General features: G+C 42.0%; 1 non-coding gene across 1 annotated transcript; it reads right to left on the bottom strand.

Moving 5' to 3' along the window:
- Nucleotides 1-17,866: 17,866 nt before the first annotated feature.
- trnas-uga (transfer RNA serine (anticodon UGA)) lies at nt 17,867-17,949 on the bottom strand. The gene has a single exon. It is a non-coding gene; the product is annotated as a tRNA-Ser (tRNA).
- Between the last annotated feature and the right edge of the window lie 1,048 nt (nt 17,950-18,997).

Genomic DNA, 18,997 nt, shown 5'->3' with positions numbered 1-18,997 from the left:
AATTAAATGAATTTTCTCACCTCTTTTATTTGAAGATCTAGGTCACTACCTGCCAAGTGATTGAATCTGCTGTGACCTTTTATCCCCCAAATACTTTCAAATCTGTCCAAATCCCATACGACAAGTTCCTCAAACGGTTATGATGTCAATGTCGAACCCCGCTGTCAATTGAAACCACACACCCCGAAGATTTCACCTCGCCTCTTAATCTGTTAAAACATGAGTGACAGAGAAGTCCCAAATTCAACTATTAAAAAAAAGTAACAATTTATAAGTATGTCCGTGAGCTTGCTGAGCTTGAAATTTTGTTTCAGATGTTTCGTCACTATGACTAGGAAGCATCATCAATGAAATTGGTGGTATGTCTCGCCTCTTTATTTATAGGTCTTGGTTTGTTAAGTTGGGTGATGTCATTTCCTGTTCTTTATTTTCAAGGGAAGGTAGGCATGATCTAAATTGATGTATTTATTAATGTACTTCTGGTTAGAATACCATGCCTCGAAGATCTTTCGTGCGTGTCTTTGTTTCGCCTGTCCCATGATGTAAATGTTGTCCCAGTCAAAGTGGTGCCCTTCTTTAACTGCATGTATTGAAACTAATGATTCTTTAGGAGGCCAGTTGTAGTTCATGTATCCTGGTATCACGACAACAGAACAGTTTGAAATAGAGGAACACATGCTGAATCAACAACGGAGACACAGTTAACGAATAATGATGCACATGATGTATAAAATTTATAAAGCTTGAAGACATTATTTGATCCTCATCTGAAGTGATATGTTCCCCTTCGCTCAACGTTCCCCCTTTTCGAGGATTCCTTACTCTTGTCTCTTATTCTCATCAGGATATGTGTTATAAATTCTTCCTTCTGGTGTCACAACATATTTCAGTTAATCCCCTTTCTATCATGAATTGAAAATATTGGCATGTTGGTTTCTTTCCAAAACGCGTGTCTGTCATATTATTGAAGATAAAAATTCTGCCATCAGACCCAGCATTTGAACACATTACTCTGTAGTACATGCATTATACAAAGGACCACAACACATAAGAATTGCCAAAACATTGGAGGATATATATCTGAGACTTCCGATAATCCAGTTTTCTCATTTTTCACATCTCCATATCTATATCCTCTCTCTCGTTCTCTCTTTGTGTCAAGTTAAGAAATCCACCAATTAGTCTTCGCGTCCCGTCTTTCAAGACTCCTTCCTTTGATTTACATCTATTGCTGTACCTTTGATGTAATGTGATTATAATTGAGCAATGTAACTACAAAGACAGTGTTAATTGGAAGGGGATCCGAGCAGGAAAGATCATGGAGCAGCATTGGCAGAATTTTCTGTGGATAATTCCGAAGATAATATCATAAGTTCATTACAATGAAGATTAAACATATGCATGGGAGGACAAGGCAGCCATGAGTGATAAGGAAAGTCAGGGACAGCATGAAACCAAAAGAGAAAACATATAATATGTTGATGATTATTGGGAATCCAGAGAATTCATTGGCTCTGAAACTGCATAGATTCGGCATCACTGACACTGCAAACCTCTTAATCATGGTCAGGAAGAGAAACAAAGGGAAACACATTCACTTTAAACACAGAAGATGGAATTACTCAAGGAAAAAAAACGATGAATTAAATAATTGAATTAAAATCAGGTAAATGTGTTTGTGGAATGTGTCAGATTGGTAGCATTACTCGGGGAGAGACCGTCAGCAGAAGCAGAATTTGAAAATGGAGGTATTACCACATCAGAAACCAGAGTACTTCACTGAGTATTGGGCTAATGAGTGAATGGGTCTAGATGTGAACTGGGTGACAGACAGAAGAATTGTATTTCAGATATTGCAGCTCAAAACTGCGTATTCATCTTGTTCTACAACATCAGCAGGAGAAGCAGAATTGTATTCAATCACAATCTGTAACTTTTCCCATAGGATTATCCCTCAGTTGACAATTACCATGAAATTGATCTATGGTTCAGCGGTGACTGTGGGTGAATATGTCAGGGTCAGAACCACGTGAACCTCAAGCTCGTGCTAACCCATTTATGTTACTGCACTTGATCAAGAGATCCGATTGAAGCTCTGTAGTCCTGCCACAATCAGATATAAATGGTGATGGTTGATTAAACTAATGACGGAGAAAAGGGGTCCACAAACATTCCCATACCTAACTAACGGAAAGGCCCTGCACCCTCGGTGTAAGTGTTAAGTTGATGATCCACCTCACCTTTGTCATGATGCCCACAGAATCACAGATGTTAGTTTTCAACCAAATCGATTCACTGCATGTGTCATGAAGCAATAGCTGGAACACAATAGATACGACAAAGGTAATGTTTCCTTACTCCATCCCTGCAATGGGATTGAAGACTTGTGCTGCACAACGAGCCTTGTCCTGGGGAAAGCTGTTTCATTCCAACTCCAACGCTGACATCTCCCTGGTAATGGGTACAACTGCTCGACTATGTCCAGTCCCCGAAGAGAATAATTACAGTCTGAACAATTAAGACTCTCTCATTCCTATCACGACAGTCAAATTGCTGGGAATTCTTTTTAACAGAGATGTCAAGCAGCACAAAAATAACCAGCTCAGTGTGGTTTCTCATAGTTCCCTATGTTGAAATGGTGCTGTTGTGGAAATGACACTGCATTACTGTTCCAGACCAGGCCAATGCTGTAGCAGCTGGTGGAAGTGAAAAACAATTAATAAATTATTGAGATGTACAATCTGGTGTCAGTAATTGTGACCTTGAAGCCAATGTTGATTGGAAATACCAATTCCCTTCCCAATATACTGTCAGAAGTTCAAGCTCCCGTACTTTCCTAGTCTGGCCTATAAGTGTCTCCAGACACACAGACATATGATAAACTTTTCAATGGCCACTCAAACAGTCAACAAGATCCTCAATTGCATCAAATTGCTTCGAGAACTTAAAGGATAAATGTAGATGGAACACCAGGAACCAGCCTCGGTATCGGAAGAGGGGACGGGAAACACAGTCCTGTTGATGCTGCAGAGACCTTCTTCATAACATCTGAGTACTTTTGACAACACTTACAGAACTTTCCTAGAGACTGCAAAGAATCATTCGAAAGAAGTAGGCCATTCAACATGTTGAGCCTTTCCCCATTCTAGTTCATGTTTAAACATATCGTCAATGCAAATATCCCACACAATGTACATATCTGTTAATGTGATTAACCTTGGGAAGCTATAAAATAAAAAAGTGCACCAGTCTCTTTGGTCAATTGAGTTTGCTACCCAATTCAATATAATGATGGTTGGCCCTTTATTTCCACACTGTACTCGTGCGACCAAATTCTCCAGGTATATATGTCTCTGAGTGCAAACAATTGGTCTTAACTCAATGCAGAATGGCCTGTCTGTATCGAATAGTGTGACACCTTGTTTTAGACGCCACCGCCTGGGGAATTATCATCCCTGCTTCGAATCTGTCTCGCTCTGTCAGAGTTTTATATATGTGATTGAGGTCTCCACTCATTCTCCCAAAGCCCATGGAATACAGGCCCAGACAAGCCTATCATTCCAGAGATCAGTCTAGTCATTCTTCGCTGCACTCCCTCAATGTCAGGTTTGTCCTTTATTAGGTAAGGAGACCATAACTGTACACAATACGGTACAATGTTCGAGATGATGTCTCACCAAGGCCCTATACAGCTGCAGTAAGACACCTTTACTTCTAGACTGGAATCTCCCTGAAATGAAGGTCAACACACCTTTTATCTTCCTAACTGCTTTCTGTTCGTGGAATATTGTTTTCAGTGACTGGTGTACAGGGGGATCCAGATCCTTTTCAATATTACAGCTACCCACTTGGTGGGTCTGTGTACAGTGGTCAGTCAATGCCATTCCCAGTATCGACTTCTAGCTTCAGAACTCAGTGCCTGCATGGAACACGGAGGGGTGTGCAGAAGAAAAGAAAAGAGCAGAAGTCCTTTATTGATTAACATGTTTCAACCAATCCCTTTTCAAATGATAGACTGCCAATCTATTGTTCCCACCAAAGGGCACACCATCACCTCGACCAACATTGCTCTCCGGTGAAAATGTGTTAAAGCGCAGCAGGTCAGGCAGCATCCAAGGAACAGGAAATTCGACGTTTCGGGCACAAGCCCTTCATCCTGATGAGATTTTCAGCTCTGATCTCCAGCATCTGCAGACCTCACTTTTGATTAGATTACTTACAGTGTGGAAACAGGCCCTCCGGGCCAACAAGTCCACACCGACCCGCCGAAGCGCAACCCACCCATACCCCTACATTTACCCCTTACCTAACACTACGGGCAATTTAGCATGGCCAATTCACCTGACCCGCACATCTTTGGACTGTGGGAGGAAACCGGGGCACCCGGAAGAAACCCACGCAGACACGGGGAGAACGTGCAAACTCCACACAGTCAGTCGCCTGAGGTGGGAATTGAACCCAGGTCCCTGGTGCTGTGAGGTAGCAGTGCTAACCACTGTACCACCGTGCCGCCCTTACTCGACATTGTTCTCCATCTGCCATGTATTTGCCCATTCAATCCACCTGTCTCAGTCACCTTACAAACTCCTCAACCATTCACAATCCCACATCATTTATTGCTGTCAGCAGGCTGGGATATATTGTATTTGATTGCTGCAACCAAATGTTTAATGTGTATTGTGATCAATTGGGACACAAGCACCGATCCCTGAGAATTCTCAGCAGCCTTCCTGTGTTTAAAAACATGTCTTTTTTTTTTCAATTTATTTATTTCAGAATCTGGATGTCACTGGCTGGGCCAGCATTTATTGCCCATCCCTAGTTGCTCTTGAGAAGGTGGTGGGGAGCTGTCTTGTTGAACGCTGCAGTCCGTCTGCTGTGGTTGACCTACAATGACATTAGGGAGCGAATTCAAGGATTCTGACCCAACGACACTGCAGGAACAGTGATATACTTCCAAAGCTGGGTGGTTAGTAGCTTGGAAGGGAACTTGAAGGTGATGGTGTTCCCATACATCTGCTGCCATTGTCCATCTAGATAGACGTGGTCGTGAGATGGAAAGATGGCGTCTGAGGATCTTTGGTGAATAATTTCAGTGCAGCTTGTAGATAGTGAAAAAATGTTGCTGCTTAGCGTTGATGGTGGAGCATTGTGGATGAAGTGACAGTCAAACTGGTTGCTTTGGCTTGGATTGTACAAAGCTTCTTGAGTGTTTTTGGGGCTGCACTTAGCAGGCAAGTGGGGAGTACTCCATCACACTTCTGACTTATACATTGTTGATAATGGACAGGCTTTTGGAAATCAGGAGGTGATTTTTTCGCCGCAATATCCATAGCTTTTGATCTGCTCTTGTTGTTGCCGTGCTTATGTGGTGAGTCCAGCGAGGTTCTGAGCAATGATTATCCCCCAGGATTTTGATACTGGGTGATTCGGTGATGGTAAAACCATTGAATGCCAAAAGGCAGTGTTAGATTGTATTTTAGTGGTGATGGTCACGGTCTGGCATTTGTCTGGCGTGAATATTACTTGTCATTTGTCAGCCTGGATACTGTCCAGATCTTGTCGCATGTAGATACGGGCTGGTTCAGAATCTGAGCAGCCACAACTGTTGATAAACATTGTACAATCATTGGCGAACATCCCCTCTTCTGACATTATAATAAAGGGAAGGTCATTGATGAAGTAACACTGAAGATGTTTGGGCCGAGGCGACTTCCCGAGGGACTCTTACACACTTGTCCTGGGGCTGAGTTGACTGATCATCGTCAACCATGACCATCTTTCTACGTGTCAGGTATGATTCTAAGCAGGGCTGAGTTTGTGCCTGGTATCCCTTGATTGCAGTTTTGCTAAGGCGCCTTGATGCCACGCTTCGTCGAAGACAGCCTTGTTTAAAAGGGCTGCCACTCTCACGCCACCTCTGGAATTCAGCTCTTTTGTCCATGTTTGAAACAAGGTAATAAAATCAGGAGCTCAGTGGCTCTGGTGGAGGCCAAACTGGCGTAATTGACTAGGTTATTGCTGAGCAGGTGCAGCTTGAAAACAGTGCCACCTTCCCTCGTTTTACTGATGATAGAGAGTAGACTGATTGGGCAATAATTGATTTTTTCTGCTTTTTATGTATAGGAGGCACTTGAGGTAATTTTCCACATAATCGGGAAAAGCCATTGTTGTAACTGTATTGAAACAGCTTGGCTAGGGGAGTGTCAAGTTATGGAGCACAAGTTTTCAGTACTATTGCCAGAATGTTTTCAGTATGTGTACCCTTTGGAGTATCCAGTGCAACCAACCGTTTATGGATATCGCGTGAACTGAAGTGAATTTGGTTTATGGCTGGTAACTGAATTGTTGAGGATCATTAGACGCGGCTGAGATGGATCATCCACTCAGCATTTCTGACTGAAGATTGGTGCGAATACATCAGTCTTATATTTTACATTGAAATGCTGGGCTTTTCAATCATTAAGGATGGGGATATTTGTGGAATCTCTACCTCCTGTGACTTGTTTATTGTCTCTAACGTTGTCAACTAGATGTAGAAGGACTGCAGAGTTTAGATCTGTGGGATCACTTAGCTCTGTCCATCACTTACTGCTTATGCTGCTTGGCGCGCAGGCAGTCCTGTCTGTTGACTTCACCAGGCTGGCACATCATTTTCAGGTATGCCCAGTGCTGCTCCTGCCCTCCTGCACATCCCATTGAACAAAGGTTGATCCTCTGGCTTGATGGTAATTGTTGTGAGGGGGATATGCCAACCCATGAGGTTGTGCTTGAGTACAATTCTGCTGCTATTGATGATACACAATGCTTTATGGAAACTCAAATTTGAGCTGCTAGATCTGTTCAAAGTCTGTCCTATTTAGCACAGTGATAGTGCCACCCAAAATGATGGAGATTATTCTCAATATGAAGGTGTGACTTTGTATCCACAATGACTATGCAGTGGTCACTCTTATTGATATGGTCATGGACAGATACTTTTGCAACCGGCAGACTAGTAAAGCTGTGGTCAAGTGTATATTTTCCTCTTGTTGGTTCCTTCACTAGCTGACACGGACCCAGTCTCGCTGTTATATTCTTTAGGACCCGACCACTTCGATCAATCATACTGCTGCCTAGCCACTCTTTTTGTGGACATTGAAATCCCCACCCAGAGTATATTTTGTGCCTTTGCCACCCTCAGTGATTCCTCCAAGTTTTGGTCAGCATGGAGGAGCACTGACTCATCAGATAGGAGAGGCTGCTACATGGCAATCAGCAGGAGGTTTCCTTTCTCACGTGCAAACTAACGCCATGAGACTTTCTGGGATACCGATTCACTGTTGAGGACTCCCAGAACAATTCCATTCCAACTGTATCCAATTGTGCCGCCACTTCTGTTGTGTCTGTCCTGCTGGTGAGACAGGAGATAGCGAGGGAAGGTGGTGGGTTGTCTGGGACATTGTGATACTCACAGATTCATACCTTGCAGACCATGTCAGGCTGTTGTTTGACGAGTCTGTTTATTTCTATTCTCTGTTTCCTGCCAGCTGTCCCGTTCTAGAAACATGTCCATATATTCGTTCCAATCCACTCAGATTTGATTTTGCAAACTGGGCTTGGGGCTTTACCAAACTGTTTCTGAAAATTCACGTGTTTTACATCCATTGCTTCTCTCTCTTGTGTCTCCCAGTATGTTTCTCAAACATAATTTCCAGTTCATAAATCTATGTTAGTGTTCTCTATGACCATTGCTTTCAGCCACAATAATTTCTCCTAAACCATTTACTTACTATGGTCTATGTTCCATGTCCTATATAATTTTCCCAAAGCCGACTTGGTTTTCCTAGTATAGTTAGAAAGTTCTGTGAAGACAGAACTGAAATAGTGGTTTCAAAGTTCTGCCATTTCCTTGTTCCCCATTCTCCATTCTCAGGTTTCAAACTGGAAGAAAACTGCACTTGTTTTCTCATACTTCTCACATTGACATAATTTAACAAGCTATTGCAGTTCACTCTTATAACCGTTGTGAATATACTCTTCAGAAACCCATCAATTCCTGCTTTAATCTGGTTAATGATTGACTTTCCTCAGCATACACTCACAGGAGCATAAATTCTGTGCCAAAAGAAATACAGAATGATCCATATTATTCCCACTTACCTTCACCAGTCCCATAGCCTGGAATGTTATGATACATCCAAGTGCTCGTCCAGCACTTTTTAAAAGTTGTGAGGATACCTGTGATAACTCTCCTGTCAGCAAGTGCAAACCAGACCCCAAAAACCTTCGGCGTAAAAAAAAGTCTTTAATAATCTCTGAAACTCAAAATATTCACTTGAAAAATGTGCTTCCTTCGTCTTGACGCTCTGACTAAAAGGAACAGCTGCTGCCTATCCACTCTGTCCATTCTCTTCTTCATCCTATCCTTCTGAAACACTTCCCCCTCAGCCTTTTCTGCTCCAAAGTAAACAACCGGAGCTTATCCAGCCTCTCTCCATAGCTGATACGCTCCATCCCAGGGAACTTTATGGTCAATCTCCTCTGCACACCCTCCAGTGCAATGACATCCTTCCTGTACTGTGGCTCCCTCTGATAAAGTCATGATGATTATACCTAATCAAACTTTGCCACTCTGATTGGAGTTCACGTTTCTCCTTCCCTATTTTCTCTAGTAGTTTCCCTGACAGTGATCGAATAGTCGCTCATCTATAATTCCTTGGTCTATCTCTACCATCCTCAATGTGAAGTGGAATCGCATTAGCTGTTCCCCAGTCCACTGGCACCTCCTCTATGGTCAGATTCTAATTAAATTTTTCAGTCAGGGTCTATCCTCCCTTGACGACAACAACAGCCTGTGATACAAAGAAATCCAGACCTGGGGATGGGTCCAATTTTATATCACAGAAGGCCTCAAATCCCTGCTCGTATTTTACATCAATCTTTTCAAGAGCTTTCCAGTCCATCTTCTCGAATTCTGTCCCTGCATCCTCCTTCTCCCAACTAAAAGAGATGTGAAGCCTCATGTAACAATCTATCAATGTTCTCCAGCTTCACACAGTTCCTCATGGACTCCAACTGCTGATTATTGTGTTCTACTTTTACGTGTCACATATCGTTGGATTCTCCCTCATCTCTCCTGCTTGCACGTCTCCATGTCCCTCTGTTATTCATTCCCCTCTAAGTTTCACTGCAATTACCGCTCATCTTTTGAAACTTGAGATCACAGGCTGAGTTTCCCCATCAGACAATCTTGCCATTTTAGGGATTAATCTGGAGAATACATTTTGCATTTCTTCTGCAGTCAGTATATTCTACCGTATGATTTGGAGATACCGGTGTTGGACTGGGGTGAACAAAGTTAAAAATCGCACAACACCAGGCTATAGTCCAACAGGTTCAATTGGAAGCAAACAAGATTTCAGAGCGTCGCTTCTTCATCAGGTGATCACCTGATGAACGAGCGACGCTCCCAAAACTTGTTTGCTTCCAATTGAACCTGTTGGACTATAACCTTGTGTTGTGTGATTTTTAACTTTATTCTATCTTAGGTTGAGATTCCGAACGGTACCCAATACTCTAAATTTCGTCTCAATAACACTCTATGAACTGGTGCACGACATCTTCTATATTCCAATTACATTCACATCTAATTTTTACGTTCCTATTTGCATATGACCTTCCCAATATCTTTCGCTTTTAGTTTGCTTATGAGCTTAATGTGTGAGTTCTTAAAAATGTTCTCCTGAATATCCAACTATACGATATCGATTCGTTCTTCTTCTTGGTTATCCTGTGTCTACAAGAATCATCTTCAAGCCATTCCAAAAGAAAATGTTTACCTCTTATGGTTTTCCTTTCATCGATGCATTATCATACTCTCCAGTTTTGTTATTACCATCTATATATCTAGTAGCACGCTCTTTGTAATCGAGTGCAACAGACAACTGACTGCAGATGCCAAGTTAACTAGTCTGTAATTCACCACTCTCCATCTTCATCCTTTCTAAAATTGTTTGATAATATTTAGAACCTTTGCATTAACCAGACTGGCTAAATGCCTTTCGGGAATGCATTGGAAAACAACGTGAAACTCTGCAATACAATCAACATGTCTCTTGCTGCTTCCTCTGAAATTCTTGTAGATGTACATCTGGTCTGTCAGATTTAGCAATAGTCAATCCAGATATCTTTTCAAAGACGACCTCATCACTCATAAGAATTATCATAGATTTTGCTTTCACATGTCCCATGGTCACTTGATATTTCTGGGAGAATTTCAGGATATTGTTCCTTCAAGATAAACGCAAAGAAACTGTTTCTTTTTCCTGTGATTTCTCTGTTCTCGTCAATAAATTATCCTTTCCACACACTCATGTCTCCCATTTGACCTACATTTTATTTTGGTTTCATGCTGTGGTAGAAGCTTTTATGTTTTCCTTTTATTTGCATGCGTTTTCTCTTTTTGACCTTCTCAGTTTCTTGGACATTCTTTGCTGGGTCCGACATTTCTCTGAACCCATTGTTTTCCTACAACATTTGGCATTTTTATAAGCTGCTTCCTTTGATTTATTAGATAGATGAAGTTGGGGCTGCAAGTGATAGTCGGAGAGGAGAATGGACCAGATTGATCGGAATGAAGGTGAACACATATGAACATTCAAAAGGGCGGTGCTGAGTTCGAAGGTTGGACTGGGGTAAAGTGGGATTACCGTAGATAGGGAAACTGGTGTTATCCACATTGGCCCTTGTGATTTGAGGATCCCAAAGCAGAAGATGAGGCGTTCTTCCGACAGGCTTCTGGTGGTTCGGTATTGGCGATGGAACAGGCCCAGGATCCTCATGTCCTTGGCAGAGTGGGAAGGGAAGTAAAAGTGTTCTGCCGCAAAACGGAGGTTTTGTCAATGTTGCTGTCCCAATATGTTCTGACTGTGCTTTTCCAGCACACACTCTTCGACTCTGATCTCCAGCATCTGTCGTCGCCACTTTCTCCTCACACCTTCATGGCTTGCATGACTCAGATTTATAACAGTTACTTCAAATAAAACAAAAACTGTCGTGTACTCAAACATGAGAAAACCAATGCATTGTGGCCATTGTTACCAAAAGGTCCTTTACAGCAAAGTTTGCAATTAGCTCCTCTGGTCATCCTAACCAAATTCCTAAATAACCTGATCTGGAGCTCAGTGCTCGACAGAATGTTAATTCAAGCCATCACACACGTGCTCATGAAATCCATTTTCCCAGCATTAGCATTCATTTGGGGTTAACACAGTTTACATATAATTTAAACAAAATATTGTTCCTGCACTACCCACAAATGTGCAATTCTCATTTCCTGTTTTATAACATGCCCAACATTTGTATTGCAGCTTTCACTTCGATATGTAACTGCCATCAATATTTGCTTCTCGTTGCTGTTTTTATGCTCTACCTTATTAGATTCTGTGGAATCTGAGCGACGCAAGCTCTGGGGAGATTAATGGTATAGATAATCTCGCCACATTATTTATGCACTTCTAAGCGTCATTGTGAGATTTTCTCCAGATGTCCCGTTATGCTGGTGGAGTAGAGAAGGACAATGATCATTCAACAATGCTGTGCATTCCACGAGACAGCTGAGACTGGTCTAACATGGGTGGAGAACGTACAGCAGGCTGATAAAGCGTTGCTGCACCGGATCTTAGTGAGATCACATTTGGAGTAGTGAGTACAGATTTAGTCTCCTTATGAGGAAAGGTTGTGGTTATATTGGAAGCAGCTCAGAGAAGGTTCCATCAACTGATTCCTGTAATGAAGGTGTTAGCTTATAAGGAAAGAATGATCAGGTTGATCCAATATTCATTGGAGTTTACAAGAATGAAAGATAATCTTTCTTCAACAAAGAGGGCAGGAATAGAGTCCACAACTGAAAACACTTCCACAGATAACGCGGGAATCCATTCCGTTCCCCAGCCATTTACACAGGAACAGCAGAAGGATATTCAGGCATTCGACACTGTTAGACCAGAAGAGGGCGAGGCTATTTAGCCCCTGGAGCCTGATATACAGTTCCAGGTGGAGGCCAATCAGCCTCTCGAATTTATAACATTGGATGTAGAGTAGGCAATGCTGCACAATTATCCTGTTACACAGCAAAAGGACCAGTCCATTCAGCCTCCTGAAGTCTGTAACATAAGAACTGGAAGAGGCCACTTAGCGACTGGAGATAGCAGGAGGACATTCAACCCTACCTAGCCTGTTGCAAGGGAATTGGATTAGGATACAAACTATCTGAGACTTTTTTTCATGAGACAGTGGGAAGTAATTAAGACACATGTCTGTTGTATGGGAACAGGAGAAGACCAATCACTCCCTCGCTCCCATCTGAGGGATGCATGAGGAAACCATTCAGTATCACAAGCCTGTTATGGAGATATATGACAGACCCATCAGCCCCTCAAAATGTTACACGGCAGCAGGAAGTTTTTATATCCCTGAAACCTCTAACGCATCAACAGGAGCAGGTCATTCTGACCATAGAGATGGTAATATGGGAAAACCAGAAAGACATCAGCCCACCAATTTTGTACACCACCAGGATGATGAGTCCATTCAGCCACACATGCCTTTTACACCGCAATTGGGGCAGATCTCTTAAAAAAAGTTGTGCTTATTCAACAGGAATTAAAAGAAAATGTAAAGGTTTTCGAAAAGGAAGAACTTATAATAATGGTATACATTAGGGGGTAAAGTGCAACAATAAACTATTGTAATTTAAGGCAAATTATTAGAATACATTGTTGAGGACATTTTCGAAGTCAAACCACAAGATATCAGATTCAACGTAATTTTACAAAGGATAAATCGAGTTTGCTTGAATTACGTAAAGATGTGACAAACAAGGTGAAGAGTGAGAATCCTGGAAAGGGAATGCCTGTGGACTTCCAGAAGACATCGGATATGTCGCTTCTCCAAAGAGTAAGCAGTAAGATCAGGCAACATGGGTTTAGGTGTAATTTATTAGCTTGAATGGCGGATTGGTAACCCAACAAAATGCAGTCAGATGGAATAAATGTGTCATCTTCATTTGGCAAATGCAACTTGTTGGGTGCCATAGATTTCAGTACTCATGCCTCAACTATTTGCGATCGATATTACTACTCGGTTTACGGGATAGAAAATACTGTAGTCACATTTTGAGATGACGCTAACATTGGTGGGAAATTACTTCAGAATGAAGATGCACGAGATTTAAATTTAAATATGGATAGGTTGGGTGAATGGGCCAACATTTGGCAATTAAAATGAAAGTGGATAAATGTGGGATTATTCAAGTTGCCAGTTTAATAGAAATACAAGTTATTATCTAAATGGAGAGAAACTTCAAAGTGCTTCGGTGCAGAGGGATTTGAGTGTCTGCTTGCATATCACAGAAAACTTGCATGTGGATACCAAAATTAATGAGAACTGCAAACATAATTTCAGTGTTTATTTGCAAAAGGATAGAGTAGAAAGGTAACTGACTGACCCCGCATGGACTCCTGACTACATTCAAGTCAACACAATTTGGATCCAACCAGGAGAACCTGTACCTGCAACAAATTCGAAGCCTCGTCTTTGGCCTCCTCCATCGCCAGACCTTAGCCACACGACGCCTGGAGGGAGAACACCTCATCTTCCGCATAGGAACCCACCAACCCAATGGGGTGAATGTAGATTTCTCCAGCTTCATCATTTCCCCTCCCCACACCTTATCTCAGTTCCAACACTCGGATTCAGCACTGCCCTCTTGACCTGCTATCTTCTTCCCGACCTCTCCGCCCCACCCCCTCTGCGGCCTCTCACCCTCACCTCCTTCCACCTATCTTATTCCCGGCGCCCCTCCCCCAAGGTCCCTTCCCCTACCTTTTATCTCAGCCCGCTTGGCACACCAGCCTCATTCCTGAAGAAGGGCTTATGCCCAAAATGTCGATTCTCCTGCTCCTCAGATGCTGCCTGGCCTGCTGTGTTTTTCCAGCACCACATTTTTCATCTCAAATACGGTTACAGACCATGTTACAAAGACGTGTCTCAAAGCTTCTGAAACCCCCCTGCCCATGGACCATCAATAGAGACACACCGGGAAATGAACAACAGCCTGACACAAACCATTTCATTATTCCTGAACTCGAAAATGCCAGCAATCATGGCACGAGGGAACCAGATCTCAAGAGCAGGCAAAGATACGAAGGGACAGAGAAAGACTCATATTAAAGATAGGATCTGACAGTTAATTAGCTGATGTTGTGGGAATATGGAGAAAAATACAGGGCAGGGGGACTAATTGGAGAAGTGAGATCTTCAAGAGTAAAATTACAAAAAAAGGAATATTAAATAAAGGCATTGTCAGATCAGCTGAAATGGTCTGTTACGTCAAATTCTCAGTCTGCTTCACAGAACACCACACACAACATAACGTGGGACAAGATGACAGTCCAGCATGGAGGGCTGTGCAAATCATGCTAGTGTATTGCTTAGTAAACTGCACTATCTGCCCAGCATGGAGAGTATTGCAAACTTTACTATCATATGCTACCTATACTCACATCAGACTACTCTCTGCAATGGGAAGATTTGGTGTGTGCGTGTTCATCAGAAAGAGAGAGAGAGAGTGCGATTGACGTGGTTGAATGCGAAACTCATTGTCTGAGAAAGAATACACATGGAGTAAACTATTTTACATACGAACAACTGGCAGGCCTTTGGATAATCAACTGTAAGTGAACGAGAGAAGTTTCATGGACAGATGAGATAAAGTGTTTGAGAATTTTAAAATAAAGGCATTGCCAGTCACAACAGCAATATACATCCGGGTGCACATGATGCGAGCTTCGTGTAATTTCGAATTAGAATTGCTTCTGCAGGTTTGAAGCTGGAAGCGTCAGCAGCTGATTAATTGCTTCATTAAGACTGTATTTGATAGCACAAGATTCAAACAGGATATGGAATAAGCCAATGAGACATATTCTGGAGTAGTGAGTATTCCAAGTTAGAAATGGTCAGGGCATGGTGTCAGGAATCAGCTCACGGTCAAAGGGATCACCCACAATTGTGACTCGTCTGCTTCAACCACAGGCATTAACGAGGGATAGAATGGAAACAATGGAAGGAAGTGGAGTTTCTAACCAGAGATTAGACAGTCACCTCCATGCCCTTAATATTTAAATAACAAAGACATTGTACTTCTCCGCTGAAACTGAGCAGGTCAACATAGAGACCCATGAGTAACACTGCCACAGCAGAGAGGGAGAGAGTAATTAAACACGTTCATTGAAGTAGTTAGTAGAGGTCTGTAAAGCGAATATCTGGATTCAGAGTTTCACCAGGAACAATAATAGTGGCACGAAGTTTAGATTATATGAAATAACAGCAATAAAATAATAACTGGTTTATAGAAAAAAATATCTGACAGTGACACTTACCAGGGACACCAACGATAGACAGGAAAGGATAATAAAAATGTTGAATAATGAAAAGAGCGAAATAGATCCGCAATTGTAATGACAACCAATCAATCGTAGAAATGTACCAAACATAATCCGATAAACCCCTGTCTATTGTTGGAATATTCCAATCTAATGCTCTCAGATTCGGATCTATTCTTGGAAAATTCCAGTCAAATGCTCTCAGATTCTGATCCATTGTTGTAACGTTCCAGTCTAATGTTATCAGATTCTGATCCATTGTCGGAACATCCCAGTATAATATTTTCAGATTCTGATTCATTGTTGAACATTTAAGTTGATCCGCTCAGTTTCTGATCTCTCCTCCCCCTCTTTCTCTAGAGCTGTGGATCCCCGTTAATGCTGTTGGTGATTCTCCCCCTCATACTATGGGACAACGCATTGAATGGTGCCCATTTATCATTAAAAGATGGAACCCCTCCACTGGGATAAGTATAATCCAAGGAGACTGGTATTAATCACAGTCACTAAACAAACAGGCTCAGTTCGCCAGTTCCTTGCATCACTTTTCATATCACATAAAAAGGAACATTTACTGGGTTTGAATGGAATGGATGAGCGTTGCTGAACAATGGACCATAAATATTTCAATCTTTTTAATCTTTTTTTGTCCTTGTATATGAGAGTATAAACAGAACACTGCAGGGGTCTATATATGTTCCTCCCTTTTTATGAAAGGAGACAGTTAAAAAAATAACAGATCGACTGCATAAGTAAAGTCAGGTGGGCATGTTTCGAGATACCTTAACTCAAAGTACGATATTTATTGACCAGTGTGAAGTTACTACTGGTTTTAAGTGCCCTATTATCAAATCATTTCATAGCCTTGAGACAGACCATTGAGACTGCTGCATAGGAACAGGCTGAAGCAATTCTGCCCCTATGGCCACTTACACAGGGATAGGAAAAGGCCATTCACCCCATATTGTCCTGTTGCACCCTGAAAGACCGAGCACAACTTGTGACTGTTTCAGTGGCATCCATGTTATGTGCGCCCATACCAACTCAAACACCCGGTTGCCAGCCATTACAAATTCCTTTCCCACACCCCCAACGGCGGATCAAACCTGGAACTCCTCCTCTGTTATAACAAAGCCACACATCAACTGGAGGAAAAACACCTCATTTTCAGCTAGAAAATTACAAATGAAGGTTTCAACATAGAAATCACTAGGTTTCAAATCTCCACACCCTCCACCTCATCGCAGTCGAACCCTACCCCTTCCGGCCTATCTACTGGAACTGATCTAATGTGTCAATCGACTTTCTAACTGACACGCTCCGCAGCCCCAACTGTCCAATCTCATGCTGCTCCTACATGCACTCACTTCATGTTGCGATAATACAGGACACTGCTTAGGCCATTTTTGGAATTTTGTGCGCAATGCTGGTCTACTTTCTGTCAGAAGAATAGAACATAGAACATAGAACATAGAAGGATACAGCGCAGTACAGGCCCTTCGGCCCTCGATGTTGCGCCGACCGAATCCTACCTAACCTATACTAGCCCAATAACTTCCAAATGCCTATCCAATGCCCGCTTAAGAATGTTGCGAAACTTGACCAGGTTCACATAAGGTTGCCGGGGATGTTCCCAGAGTTGGAGGATTTGAGCTATAGGGAGATGCTGAATATGCTGGTATGCATCGAAGGCTGTGGGGTGCCTTTTTATACGTTTATGAAATGATGACAGACACGAATAAGATAAACAGACCAGGAGGTATTTTCCCTCGGGTAGTGGCGACAAGAACTAGAGGGCATGTGTCTATGGTTAGACTTGAAATCTCTACAAGGAGCATAAGCGGTACTTTCACGCCAAGAGACGTAATTGCATGCAATGAGCTGCGAGAGGAAATGATGGAAACTGAAACAATTAAAGCATTTAAGAGCCACCTGGACGTTTCAAAGAACAAGGAAGATCAGTGTGATATTGCCTGAGTGCTGACAAACGGGAATAGAACAGGCTCGGGTATCTGGTCTGCATGGCGAATTGGACCAAGGGGCCTGTTTCCTTCGCTGTACGTTTGTATGACCCTGAGACTCTATAATCGAGAATAATCACAAATTGTGTGTCTGAAATATTATCTCAGCTTGACTTTCAACTGATCCTAAAAAAAAAGCATTCATCACCTGCAGGTAAATGTATTGCATTGCTTCTTGTTTTGCTTAAATCCCCTCAGAACATCCACATTTCACGATATTTCGTCAAATGTGTTGAAACTTACTCATGTTGGAAGTTGTTGGGTTTTTCTGTCTCGACGTATAATTTATTCAATTAGATGACTAGGTCAGGCTTGAAATTACTTCGGATTCTTTACAGTTGAAAATTTACTTTCGATTGAATGAAAAGCTCAAGCTCCACGAAATCCAGCAAAGGAATATTTGACTTCCAATGGATGTTACGCTGTGAGCAGGATTACGAACCTACGCAGGAAGGCTCCATTGGATTTCAAATCCAAAGCCTTAACCTCTCGGCCATCACAGCCGCAAAAAGAACAGCACTTTTCATAGTAAAACAACTGAATTCATGAAATACGTAAATTGTTGGAAGAACAAATTGTCCAGACCCAAAGATTTTGCCAAATCCTTTGCAGAGACACAGACGAACGTTACCTTAGGAGATTGGCAGGCTTTCACCGCAACCAAGATTCTGACACAGCTGAACTTGTGAGATTGTTTCTTCATCGAGTTATAGTGTCACGGATGTACACCACACGAAGAGAGGATCATTGTCTCACTGCGTCCGATTGATTTTGACTCAATTGCTCAGCAGTTGGTGCCAAAGTAGATATGTTGTTGAGTTTTAATATTCATCGAAATTTGGTATTAGAAATATTGATGCTAAGTCCATAAACGCTGGCTGCATTCATTAAAAGAAATGTAGGAATGAGAAAGAATGCAGAACCGATTAATAGGAATGGATCCAGCAATTAATCCGAAAGTTCTTACATCAGGTAATGAACTTGTGAGCACAAGATAGGAAGATTGGCCGAAGATTTGGAACTTGAAATCGTCTTGACGGAATCATTTGCAATGTTTTTGCGCTTGTTCTAGAGTCGTGAAGTCCTAGAGCAATACAGTTTGGAAAGTGGCCCTTCTTTCCAATTTGACCATGGTGGACAGATATCCTAAATGAATAGGTGTCATTTGCCAACATTTGGCCCACATCTCTGTAAACCTTGTTAATCATATATCCATCCAGATGCCATTAAATATTGCAGTTGAACCAGTCTCCAGCAATTTCTCTGGCAGCTCATTCTGGATGCAACTGAAAAAGTTGCCCCTGACTTCCCTTTTAAATGCTTACCCTCTCATTTTAAACCTATGCATTCTGAATTTTGACTCCCTCACCAGCGGGAAAAGACTTTGACTAGTCAACCTATCCATGTCCCTCATGATTTAATAAATAGCAACGATTTGACTTTATCATATTTATCAGGTGGGAAATTTGTGTAGATTATTTGTCGAAGTTTACAGTCTGAAATCTGATTGATGAAGAAAGTCTGATGTACAGATTTTTAGAAATGCATCTT

This window comes from Hemiscyllium ocellatum, assembly GCF_020745735.1.
Source record: "Hemiscyllium ocellatum isolate sHemOce1 chromosome 50 unlocalized genomic scaffold, sHemOce1.pat.X.cur. SUPER_50_unloc_2, whole genome shotgun sequence".
NCBI lineage: Eukaryota > Metazoa > Chordata > Chondrichthyes > Orectolobiformes > Hemiscylliidae > Hemiscyllium > Hemiscyllium ocellatum.
The sequence above is the reverse complement of the archived record's forward strand: the minus strand, read 5'-3'. Positions and strand labels throughout refer to the sequence as shown.